The sequence below is a fragment of the Stenella coeruleoalba genome (genome assembly GCF_951394435.1).
Source record: "Stenella coeruleoalba genome assembly, contig: scaffold_95, whole genome shotgun sequence".
NCBI lineage: Eukaryota > Metazoa > Chordata > Mammalia > Artiodactyla > Delphinidae > Stenella > Stenella coeruleoalba.
Window position 1 is genome coordinate 1,070,265 of NW_027646206.1, and position 13,108 is coordinate 1,083,372.

The following is a 13,108-nucleotide window of genomic DNA, read 5'->3' on the forward strand; positions in this document are numbered from 1 at the left end:
GAGACTTCATTGTAGTGCAGGTTTCCTTTGCAAGCTTGCTTGGTTGGCCAAAAAGGGCGTATGCGTTTTTTCCTGAATATATTCAGGAAAAAACGCATACGCCCTTTTTGGCCAAGTGCATCATTGTGGATGTTCTGCCTCTTTTCCTATGCTTTCAATGCAATTCCAGTCTACCTCCTGAAATCGGTTTCCTGCAATTCTGCCCCGCTTTCAAGTCCTCTTGGCAGCCTTACTTCAGTATATTTTTGGACGATAGCTGTCATTTATAACTCTGCAGGTTTGTGAATTACAGTGCCCCTGAGCTCCTTTCTTCCACTCGCTTTCTTGTGAGCTGGCCGCAACACCGCAGGATGGCTTCAGGCCCTAATCTGGTTCCGGCACGGCATGCTGAGTCTTTGGTTATTTCCTCTTCCTGGTGGGAAATGAGAGTTAAATTTGCCCGTCCAGACACCTCCAGCTAGTCTCTCATTGGTTCTCCCTATTCCTGTTCATCTTCCACAGAAATTGCAAACTGGGCCAAACAGGAGGTTAAAGGCGCTGACTCTCCAAGGGGGAGAGTGTTAGTAAAGCGTCTGGAATGTTGCACCCGAGTACCAGGGTATGAAAACTGAGACATATTTGAACACGTCTCCCGTTCCCATGGTTCATCGTACTCTGTGTTCCACATGCATGTTTTAGCTGAAGGAAGAATACCTTAAACCTGGAGAGTTGAGACTCGTGGAATGGGTACCATGCAATATGAATTCAAAGGTCTTCATTTGCTCACTGAACCTCTCCAATCCTATCACTGCTGCGTTTATGTCCCTGTGCACACGCTTGATTCTCTTTTGGAGACATAGCAATCCATAGGTTTTAAGATACTTACTAGTCAGGTACATTCTTAGGCGTTTAATATGGGGTGTTGAGTCCATTTCGTTGAGCAAGGAATAGCTCTTGTCTATTCCATATTTGGCTTAAGGAACTTTATCTGTGCTCATTTCAATCTCTGGTTTTATGCAGCACCCCAACTCACCTTTCCCCTTAAGCAAGCATAAGTTGGTTTTCTAAATTTGAGACCCTGTTCTGTTTTGGAATTCAGTTCCTGTGTAGCCAAGTTTACATTCCGTGTATTACTGATATCTTATGATGTTTCTTTTTCTGTGTGACTTATTTCAGTTAGAATCATCGTACCTGAATCCACTCATTGTGCTGCTAAGGGCCTGATGACATAGATTTCATTGCTGAGTGATATTGCTTTGTACGTAAGTACCACAAGTTCTTTATCCATTTTTCACTTTCTGCGATGTTGAACTTGTACTGTAAACGAGGTTCTTGTAAACAGAGGCGTCCCAAACTTTGGGGTGGCTGTGTCTTTTTTATTTTAATTTCCCTAAGCTATAGGACCATAAGTGGAAGTGCCCTAGGCTCTGTTGCTTTGTTTTTTAGATGTTTCAGGAAACACCATACACTTCTCCTGAGTGTCTGTTGGCAATTTACATCCCGCCCATCAGCATAACAAGGCTCCCAGTTCTCCATGGCCTGTCCTGCCTTTCTGCATTTTACACTTTTTTCAGATGGTCCTTTTGACCGGGGGGAAGTGAGACTTCATTGTAGTGCAGGTTTCCTCTACAAGCTTGCTTGGTTGGCCAAAAAGGGCGTATGCGTTTTTTCCTGAATATATTCAGGAAAAAACGCATACGCCCTTTTTGGCCAATTGCATCATTGTGGACGTTCTGCCTCTTTTCCTATGCTTTCAATGCAATTCCAGTCTACCTCCTGAAATTGGTTTCCTGCAATTCTGCCCCGCTTTCAAGTCCTCTTGGCAGCCTTACTTCAGTCTATTTTTGGACGATAGCTGTCATTTATAACTCTGCAGGTTTGTGAATTACAGTGCCCCTGAGCTCCTTTCTTCAACTCGCTTTCTTGTGACCTGGCCGCAACACCGCTGGATGGCTTCCGGCCCTAATCTGGTTCCGGCACGGCACGCTGAGCCTTTGGTTAATTCCTTTTCCTGGTGGGAAATGAGAGTTAAATTTGCCCGTCCAGACACCTCCAGCTAGTCTCTCATTGGTTCTCGCTATTCCTGTTCATCTTCCGCAGAAATTGCAAACTGGGCCAAACAGGAGGTTAAAGGGACTGACTCTCCAAGTCGGGAGAGTGTTAGTAAAGCGTCTGGAATGTTGCACCCGAGTACCAGGGTACGAAAACTGAGACATGTTTGAACATGTCTCCCGATCACATGGTTGATCATACTCTAGGTTCCACATGCATGTTTTAGCTGAAGGAAGAATACCTTAAACCTGGGTAGTAGAAAACCGTGGAATGGGTACCATGCAATATGACTTCAAAGGGTCTTCATTTGCTCACCGAACCTCTCCAATCCTATCACTGCTGCGTTTATGCCCCTGTACACATGCTTGATTCTCTTTCGGAGACATAGCAATCCATAGGTTTTAAGATACTTACTAGTCAGGTACATTCTTAGGCGTTTAATATGCGGTGTTGAGTCCATTTCGTTGAGCAAGGAGTAGCTCTTGTCTATTCCATATTTGGCTTAAGGAACTTTATCTGTGCTCATTTCGATCTCTGGTTTTATGCAGCACCCCAACTCACCTTTACCCTTAATTAAGCATAAGTTGGTTTTCTAAATTTGAGACCCTGTTCTGTTCTGTAATTCATTTCCTGTGTAGCCAAGTTTATTGCGTGTATTACCGATATCTTATGATGTTTCTTTTTCTGTGTGACTTTTTTCAGTTAGAATCATCATACCTGAATCCACTCATTGTGCTGCTAAGGGCCTGATGACATAGATTTCATTGCTGAGTGATATTGCTTTGTAAGTAAATACCACAACTTCTTTATCCATTTTTCACTTTCTGCGATGTTGAACTTGTACTGTAAACGAGGTTCTTGTAAACAGAGGCGTCCCAAACTTTGGGGTGGCTTTGTCTTTTTGATTTTAATTTCCCTAAGCTATAGGACCATAAGTGGAAGTGCCCTAGGCTCTGTTGCTTTGTTTTTTAGATGTTTCAGGAAACACCATACACTTCTGCGGAGTGTCTGTTGGCAATTTACATCCCGCCCATCAGCATAACAAGGCTCCCAGTTCTCCATGGCCTGTCCTGCCTTTCTGGATTTTACACTTTTTTCAGATGGCCCTTTTGACCGGGTGGAAGTGAGACTTCATTGTAGTGCAGATTTCCTTTGCAAGCTTGCTTGGTTGGCCAAAAAGTGCGTATGCGTTTTTTCCTGAATATATTCAGGAAAAAACGCATACGCTCTTTTTGGCCAAGTGCATCATTGTGGACGCTCTGCCTCTTTTCCTATGCTTTCAATGCAATTCCAGTCTACCTCCTGAAATCGGTTTCCTGCAATTCTGCCCCGCTTTCAAGTCCTCTTGGCAGCCTTACTTCAGTATATTTTTGGACGATAGCTGTCATTTATAACTCTGCAGGTTTGTGAATTACAGTGTCCCTGAGCTCCTTTCTTCAACTCGCTTTCTTGTGAGCTGGCCGCAACACCGCAGGATGGCTTCAGGCCCTAATCTGGTTCCGGCACGGCACGCTGAGCCTTTCGTTATTTCCTCTTCCTGGTGGGAAATGAGAGTTAAATTTGCGTGTCCAGACACCTCCAGCTAGTGTCTCATTGGTTCTCCCTATTCCTGTTCATCTTCCGCAGAAATTGCAAACTGGGCCAAACAGGTGGTTAAAGGCGCTGACTCTCCAAGTGGGGAGAGTGTTAGTAAAGCATCTGGAATGTTGCACAAGAGTACCAGGAGAGGAAAACTGAGACATATTTGAACACGTCTCCAATTCACACGGTTGATCATACTCTGGGTTCCACATGCATATTTTAGCTGAAGGAAGAATACCTTAAACCTGGAGAGTTGAGACCCGTGTAATGGGTACCATGCAATATGACTTCAAAGGGTCTTCATTTGCTCACCGAACCTCTCCAATCCTATCACTGCTGCGTTTATGCCCCTGTACACATGCTTGATTCTCTTTCGGAGACATAGCAATCCATAGGTTTTAAGATACTTACTAGTCAGGTACATTCTTAGGCGTTTAATATGCGGTGTTGAGTCCATTTCGTTGAGCAAGGAGTAGCTCTTGTCTATTCCATATTTGGCTTAAGGAACTTTATCTGTGCTCATTTCGATCTCTGGTTTTATGCAGCACCCCAACTCACCTTTCCCCTTAAGCAAGCATAAGTTGGTTTTCTAAATTTGAGACCCTGTTCTGTTCTGTAATTCAGTTCCTGTGTAGCCAAGTTTACATTCCGTGTATTAGTGATATCTTATGATGTTTCTTTTTCTGTGTGACTTATTTCAGTTAGAATCATCGTACCTGAATCCACTCATTATGCTGCTACGGGCCTGATGACATAGATTTCATTGCTGAGTGATACTGCATTGTACATAAGTACCACAAGTTCTTTATCCATTTTTCACTTTCTGTGATATTGAACTTGTATGATAAACGAGGTTCTTGTAAACGGAGGCGTCCCAAACTTTGGGGTGGCTGTGTCTTTTTGATTTTAATTTCCCTAAGCTATAGGACCATAAGTGGAAGTGCCCTAGGCTCTGTTGCTTTGTTTTTTAGATGTTTCAGGAAACACCATACACTTCTCCCAAGTGTCTGTTGGCAATTTACATCCCGCCCATCAGCATAACAAGGCTCCCAGTTCTCCATGGCCTGTCCTGCCTTTCTGGATTTTACGCTTTTGTCAGATGGCCCTTTTGACCGGGGGGAAGTGAGACTTCATTGTAGTGCAGATTTCCTTTGCAAGCTTGGTTGGTTGGCCAAAAAGCGCGTATGCGTTTTTTCCTGAATATATTCAGGAAAAAACGCATACGCCCTTTTTGGCCAAGTGCATCATTGTGGACGCTCTGCCTCTTTTCCTATGCTTTCAATGCAATTCCAGTCTACCTCCTGAAATCGGTTTCCTGCAATTCTACCCCGTTTTCAAGTCCTCTTGGCAGCCTTACTTCAGTATATTTTTGGACGATAGCTGTCATTTATAACTCTGCAGGTTTGTGAATTACAGTGCCCTGAGCTCCTTTCTTCAACTCGCTTTCTTTTGAGCTGGCCGCAACACCGCAGAATGGCTTCAGGCCCTAATCTTGTCCGGTACGGCACGCTGAGCCTTTGGTTATTTCCTCTTCCTGGTGGGAAATGAGAGTTAAATTTGCCCGTCCAGACACCTCCAGCTAGTCTCTAATTGGTTCTCGCTATTCCTGTTCATCTTCCGCAGAAATTGCAAACTGGGCCAAACAGGAGGTTAAAGGGACTGACTCTCCAAGTCGGGAGAGTGTTAGTAAAGCGTCTGGAAAGTTGCACCCAAGTACCAGGGGAGGAAAACTGAGACATATTTGAACATGTCTCCCGTTCACACGGTTGATCATACTCTGGGTTCCACATGCATGTTTCAGCTGAAGGAAGAATACCTTAAACCTGGAGAGTTGAGACCCGTGGAATGGGTACCATGCAATATGACTTCAAAGGGTCTTCATTTGCTCACCGAACCTCTCCAATCCTATCACTGCTGCGTTTATGCCCCTGTACACACGCTTGATTCTCTTTTGGAGACATAGCAATCCATAGGTTTTAAGGTACATACTAGTCAGGTACATTCTTAGGCATTTAATATGGGGTGTTGAGTCCATTTCGTTGAGCAAGGAGTAGCTCTTGTCTATTCCATATTTGGCTTAAGGAACTTTATCTGTGCTCATTTCAATCTCTGGTTTTATGCAGCAACCCAACTCACCTTTCCCCTTAAGCAAGCATAAGTTGGTTTTCTAAATTTGAGACCCTGTTCTGTTCTGTAATTCAGTACCTGTATAGCCAAGTTTACATTCCGTGTATTAGTGATATCTTATGATGTTTCTTTTTCTGTGTGACTTATTTCAGTTAGAATAATCGTACCTGAATCCACTCATTATGCTGCTATGGGCCTGATGACATAGATTTCATTGCTGAGTGATACTGCATTGTACGTAAGTACCACAAGTTCTTTATCCATTTTTCACTTTCTGTGATATTTAACTTGTACGGTAAACGCGGTTCTCGTAAACAGAGGCGTCCCAAACTTTGGGGTGGCTGTGTCTTTTTGATTTTAATTTCCCTAAGCTATAGGACCATAAGTGGAAGTGCCCTAGCCTCTGTTGCTTTGTTTTTTAGATGTTTCAGGAAACACCATACACTTCTCCCGAGTGTCTGTTGGCAATTTACATCCCGCCCATCAGCATAACAGGGCTCCCAGTTCTCCATGGCCTGTCCTGACTTTCTGGATTTTACACTGTTTTCAGATGGCCCGTTTGACCGGGGGGAAGTGAGACTTCATTGTAGTGCAGATTTCCTTTGCAAGCTTGCTTGGTTGGCCAAAAAGGGCGTATGCGTTTTTTCCTGAATATATTCAGGAAAAAACGCATACGCCCTTTTTGGCCAAGTGCATCATTGTGGACATTCTGCCTCTTTTCCTATGCTTTCAATGCAATTCCAGTCTACCTCCTGAAATCGGTTTCCTGCAATTCTGCCCCGCTTTCAAGTCCTCTTGGCAGCCTTACTTCAGTATATTTTTGGACGATAGCTGTCATTTATAACTCTGCAGGTTTGTGAATTACAGTGCCCCCGAGCTCCTTTCTTCAACTGGCTTTCTTGTGAGCTGGCCGCAACACCGCAGGATGGCTTCAGGCCCTAATCTGGTTCCGGCACGGCACGCTGAGCCTTTGGTTATTTCCTCTTCCTGGTGGGAAATGAGAGTTAAATTTGCCCGTCCAGACACCTCCAGCTAGTCTCTCATTGGTTCTCCCTATTCCTGTTCATCTTCCGCAGAAATTGCAAACTGGGCCAAACAGGAGGTTAAAGGCGCTGACTTTCCAAGTGGGGAGAGTGTTAGTAAAGCGTCTGGAATGTTGAACCCGAGTACAAGGGGAGGAAAACTGAGACATATTTGAACACGTCTCCCGTTCACACGGTTGATCATACTCTGGGTTCCACATGCATGTTTTAGCTGAAGGAAGAATACCTTAAACCTGGAGAGTTGAGACCCGTGGAATGGGTACCATGCAATATGACTTCAAAGGGTCTTCATTTGCTCACCGAACCTCTCCAATCCTATCACTGCTGCATTTATGCCCCTGTACACACGCTTGATTCTCTTTTAGAGACATAGCAATCCATAGGTTTTAAGATACTTACTAGTCAGGTACATTCTTAGGCGTTTAATATGGCGTGTTGAGTCCATTTCGTTGAGCAAGGAGTAGCTCTTGTCTATTCCATATTTGGCTTAAGGAACTTTATCTGTGCTCATTTCAATCTCTGGTTTTATGCAGCACCCCAACTCACCTTTCCCCTTAAGCAAGCATAAGTTGGTTTTCTAAATTTGAGACCCTGTTCTGTTTTGGAATTCAGTTCCTGTGTAGCCAAGTTTACATTCCGTGTATTACTGATATCTTATGATGTTTCTTTTTCTGTGTGACTTATTTCAGTTAGAATCATCGTACCTGAATCCACTCATTATGCTGCTACGGGCCTGATGACATAGATTTCATTGCTGAGTGATATTGTTTTGTAAGCAAATACCACAAGTTCTTTATCCATTTTTCACTTTCTGTGATATTGAACTTGTACGGTAAACGAGGTTCTTGTAAACAGAGGCGTCCCAAACTTTGGGGTGGCTGTGTCTTTTTGATTTTAATTTCCCTAAGCTATAGGACCATAAGTGGAAGTGCCCTAGGCTCTGTTGCTTTGTTTTTTAGATGTTTCAGGAAACACCATACACTTCTCCCGAGTGTCTGTTGGCAATTTCCATCCCGCCCATCAGCATAACAAGGCTCCCAGTTCTCCATGGCCTGTCCTGCCTTTCTGGATTTTACACCTTTTTCAGATGGCCCTTTTGACCGGGGGGAAGTGAGACTTCATTGTAGTGCAGATTTCCTTTGCAAGCTTGGTTGGTTGGCCAAAAAGGGCGTATGCGTTTTTTCCTGAATATATTCAGGAAAAAACGCATACGCCCTTTTTGGCCAAGTGCATCATTGTGGACGTTCTGCCTCTTTTCCTAGGCTTTCAATGCAATTCCAGTCTACCTCCTGAAATCGGTTTCCTGCATTTCTGCCCCGCTTTCAAGTCCTCTTGGCAGCCTTCCTTCAGTATATTTTTGGACGATAGCTGTCATTTATAACTCTGCAGGTTTGTGAATTACACTGCCCCTGAGCTCCTTTCTTCAACTCGCTTTCTTTTGAGCTGGCCGCAACACCGCAGGATGGCTTCAGGCCCTAATCTGTTTCCGGCATGGCACGCTGAGCCTTTGGTTATTTCCTCTTCCTGGTGGGAAATGAGAGTTAAATTTGCCCGTCCAGACACCTCCAGCTATTCTCTCATTGGTTCTCCCTATTCCTGTTCATCTTCCGCAGAAATTGCAAACTGGGCCAAACAGGAGGTTAAAGGCGCTGACTCTCCAAGTGCGGAGAATGTTAGTAAAGCGTCTTGAATGTTGCACTCAAGTACCAGGGGAGGAAAACTGAGACATATTTGAACACGTCTCCCGTTCACATGGTTGATCATACTTGGGTTCCACATGCATGTTTTAGCTGAAGGAAGAATACCTAAAACCTGGGTAGTTGAAACCCGTGGAATGGGTACCATGCAATATGACTTCAAAGGGTCTTCATCTGCTCACCGAACCTCTCCAATCCTATCACTGCTGCGTTTATGCCCCTGTACACATGCTTGATTCTCTTTCGGAGACATAGCAATCCATAGGTTTTAAGATACTTACTAGTCAGGTACATTCTTAGGCGTTTAATATGCGGTGTTGAGTCCATTTCGTTGAGCAAGGAGTAGCTCTTGTCTATTCCATATTTGGCTTAAGGAACTTTATCTGTGCTCATTTCAATCTCTGGTTTTATGCAGCACCCCAACTCACCTTTCCCCTTAAACAAGCATAAGTTGGTTTTCTAAATTTGAGATCCTGTTCTGTTTTGGAATTCAGTTCCTGTGTAGCCAAGTTTACATTCCGTGTATTAGTGATATCTTATGATGTTTCTTTTTCTGTGTGACTTATTTCAGTTAGAATCATCGTATCTGAATCCACTCATTATGCTGCTACGGGCCTGATGACATAGATTTCATTGCTGAGTGATACTGCATTGTACGTAAGTACCACAAGTTCTTTATCCATTTTTCACTTTCTGTGATATTGAACTTGTACTGTAAACGAGGTTCTTGTAAACAGAGCCGTCCCAAACTTTGGGGTGGCTGTGTCTTTTTGAATTTAATTTCCCTAAGCTATAGGACCATAAGTGGAAGTGCCCTAGGCTCTGTTGCTTTGTTTTTTAGATGTTTCAGGAAACACCATACACTTCTCCCGAGTGTCTGTTGGCAATTTACATCCCGCCCATCAGCATAACAAGGCTCCCAGTTCTCCATGGCCTGTCCTGCCTTTCTGGATTTTACACTTTTTTCAGATGGCCCTTTTGACCGGGGAGAAGTGAGACTTCATTGTAGTGCAGATTTCCTTTGCAAGCTTGCTTGGTTGGCCAAAAAGGGCGTATGCGTTTTTTCCTGAATATATTCAGGAAAAAACGCATACGCCCTTTTTGGCCAAGTGCATCATTGTGGACGTTCTGCCTCTTTTCCTATGCTTTCAATGCAATTCCAGTCTACCTCCTGAAATCGGTTTCCTGCAATTCTGCCCCGCTTTCAAGTCCTCTTGGCAGCCTTACTTCAGTATATTTTTGGACGATAGCTGTCATTTATAACTCTGCAGGTTTGTGAATTACAGTGCCCCTGAGCTCCTTTCTTCAACTCGCTTTCTTGTGACCTGGCCGCAACACCGCAGGATGGCTTCAGGCCCTAATCTGGTTCCGGCACGGCACGCTGAGCCTTTGGTTAATTCCTCTTCCTGGTGGGAAATGAGAGTTAAATTTGCCCGTCCAGACACCTCCAGCTAGTCTCTCATTGGTTCTCGCTATTCCTGTTCATCTTCCGCAGAAATTGCAAACTGGGCCAAACAGGAGGTTAAAGGGACTGACTCTCCAAGTCGGGAGAGTGTTAGTAAAGCGTCTGGAATGTTGCACCCGAGTACCAGGGTACGAAAACTGAGACATGTTTGAACATGTCTCCCGATCACATGGTTGATCATACTCTAGGTTCCACATGCATGTTTTAGCTGAAGGAAGAATACCTTAAACCTGGGTAGTAGAAACCCGTGGAATGGGTACCATGCAATATGACTTCAAAGGGTCTTCATTTGCTCACCGAACCTCTCCAATCCTATCACTGCTGCGTTTATGCCCCTGTACACATGCTTGATTCTCTTTCGGAGACATAGCAATCCATAGGTTTTAAGATACTTACTAGCCAGGTACATTCTTAGGCGTTTAATATGCGGTGTTGAGTCCATTTCGTTGAGCAAGGAGTAGCTCTTGTCTATTCCATATTTGGCTTAAGGAACTTTATCTGTGCTCATTTCAATCTCTGGTTTTATGCAGCACCCCAACTCACCTTTACCCTTAATTAAGCATAAGTTGGTTTTCTAAATTTGAGACCCTGTTCTGTTCTGTAATTCATTTCCTGTGTAGCCAAGTTTATTGCGTGTATTACCGATATCTTATGATGTTTCTTTTTCTGTGTGACTTTTTTCAGTTAGAATCATCATACCTGAATCCACTCATTGTGCTGCTAAGGGCCTGATGACATAGATTTCATTGCTGAGTGATATTGCTTTGTAAGTAAATACCACAACTTCTTTATCCATTTTTCACTTTCTGCGATGTTGAACTTGTACTGTAAACGAGGTTCTTGTAAACAGAGGCGTCCCAAACTTTGGGGTGGCTGTGTCTTTTTGATTTTAATTTCCCTAAGCTATAGGACCATAAGTGGAAGTGCCCTAGGCTCTGTTGCTTTGTTTTTTAGATGTTTCAGGAAACACCATACACTTCTCCCGAGTGTCTGGTGGCAATTTACATCCCGCCCATCAGCATAACAAGGCTCCCAGTTCTCCATGGCCTGTCCTGCCTTTCTGGATTTTACACTTTTTTCAGATGGCCCTTTTGACAGGGGGGAAGTGAGACTTCATTGTAGTGCAGATTTCCTTTGCAAGCTTGCTTGGTTGGCCAAAAAGGGCGTATGCGTTTTTTCCTGAATATATTCAGGAACAAACGCATACGTCCTTTTTGGCCAAGTGCATCATTGTGGACGCTCTGCCTCTTTTCCTATGCTTTCAATGCAATTCCAGTCTACCTCCTGAAATCGGTTTCCTGCAATTCTGCCCCGCTTTCAAGTCCTCTTGGCAGCCTTACTTCAGTATATTATTGGACGATAGCTGTCATTTATAACTCTGCAGGTTTGTGAATTACAGTGTCCCTGAGCTCCTTTCTTCAACTCGCTTTCTTGTGAGCTGGCCGCAACACCGCAGGATGGCTTCAGGCCCTAATCTGGTTCCGGCACGGCACGCTGAGCCTTTGGTTATTTCCTCTTCCTGGTGGGAAATGAGAGTTAAATTTGCGTGTCCAGACACCTCCAGCTAGTGTCTCATTGGTTCTCCCTATTCCTGTTCATCTTCCGCAGAAATTGCAAACTGGGCCAAACAGGTGGTTAAAGGCGCTGACTCTCCAAGTGGGGAGAGTGTTAGTAAAGCATCTGGAATGTTGCACAAGAGTACCAGGAGAGGAAAACTGAGACATATTTGAACACGTCTCCAATTCACACGGTTGATCATACTCTGGGTTCCACATGCATATTTTAGCTGAAGGAAGAATACCTTAAACCTGGAGAGTTGAGACCCGTGTAATGGGTACCATGCAATATGACTTCAAAGGGTCTTCATTTGCTCACCGAACCTCTCCAATCCTATCACTGCTGCGTTTATGCCCCTGTACACATGCTTGATTCTCTTTCGGAGACATAGCAATCCATAGGTTTTAAGATACTTACTAGTCAGGTACATTCTTAGGCGTTTAATATGCGGTGTTGAGTCCATTTCGTTGAGCAAGGAGTAGCTCTTGTCTATTCCATATTTGGCTTAAGGAACTTTATCTGTGCTCATTTCGATCTCTGGTTTTATGCAGCACCCCAACTCACCTTTCCCCTTAAGCAAGCATAAGTTGGTTTTCTAAATTTGAGACCCTGTTCTGTTCTGTAATTCAGTTCCTGTGTAGCCAAGTTTACATTCCGTGTATTAGTGATATCTTATGATGTTTCTTTTTCTGTGTGACTTATTTCAGTTAGAATCATCGTACCTGAATCCACTCATTATGCTGCTACGGGCCTGATGACATAGATTTCATTGCTGAGTGATACTGCATTGTACGTAAGTACCACAAGTTCTTTATCCATTTTTCACTTTCAGTGATATTGAACTTGTACGGTAACCGAAGTTCTTGTAAACAGAGGCGTCCCAAACTTTGGGGTGGCTGTGTCTTTTTGATTTTAATTTCCCTAAGCTAAAGGACCATAAGTGGAAGTGCCCTAGGCTCTGTTGCTTTGTTTTTTAGATGTTTCAGGAAACACCATACACTTCTCCCGAGTGTCTGTTGGCAATTTACATCCCGCCCATCAGCATAACAAGGCTCCCAGTTCTCCATGGCCTGTCCTGCCTTTCTGGATTTTACGCTTTTGTCAGATGGCCCGTTTGACCGGGGGGAAGTGAGACTTCATTGTAGTGCAGATTTCCTTTGCAAGCTTGGTTGGTTGGCCAAAAAGCGCGTATGCGTTTTTTCCTGAATATATTCAGGAAAAAACGCATACGCCCTTTTTGGCCAAGTGCATCATTGTGGAAGCTCTGCCTCTTTTCCTATGCTTTCAATGCAATTCCAGTCTACCTCCTGAAATCGGTTTCCTGCAATTCTACCCCGTTTTCAAGTCCTCTTGGCAGCCTTACTTCAGTATATTTTTGGACGATAGCTGTCATTTATAACTCTGCAGGTTTGTGAATTACAGTGCCCTGAGCTCCTTTCTTCAACTCGCTTTCTTGTGAGCTGGCCGCAACACCGCAGGATGGCTTCAGGCCCTAATCTGATTCCGGCATGGCACGCTGAGCCTTTGGTTATTTCCTCTTCCTGGTGGGAAATGAGAGTTAAATTTGCCTGTCCAGACACCTCCAGCTAGTCTCTCATTTGTTCTCC

At 44.0% G+C, this 13,108-nt stretch overlaps 1 long non-coding RNA gene across 1 annotated transcript in view; it reads left to right on the forward strand.

Annotated features, from left to right (window-relative positions):
* The window catches only part of LOC307181257, a 448,188-nt gene extending 442,079 nt beyond the window's left edge, over positions 1 to 6,109 (forward strand). The window contains exon 5 of the long non-coding RNA XR_013826238.1: positions 5,896 to 6,109. This is a non-coding gene — a long non-coding RNA (uncharacterized lncRNA). The remainder of the gene's footprint in view (positions 1 to 5,895) is intronic.
* Positions 6,110 to 13,108: the final 6,999 nt, after the last annotated feature.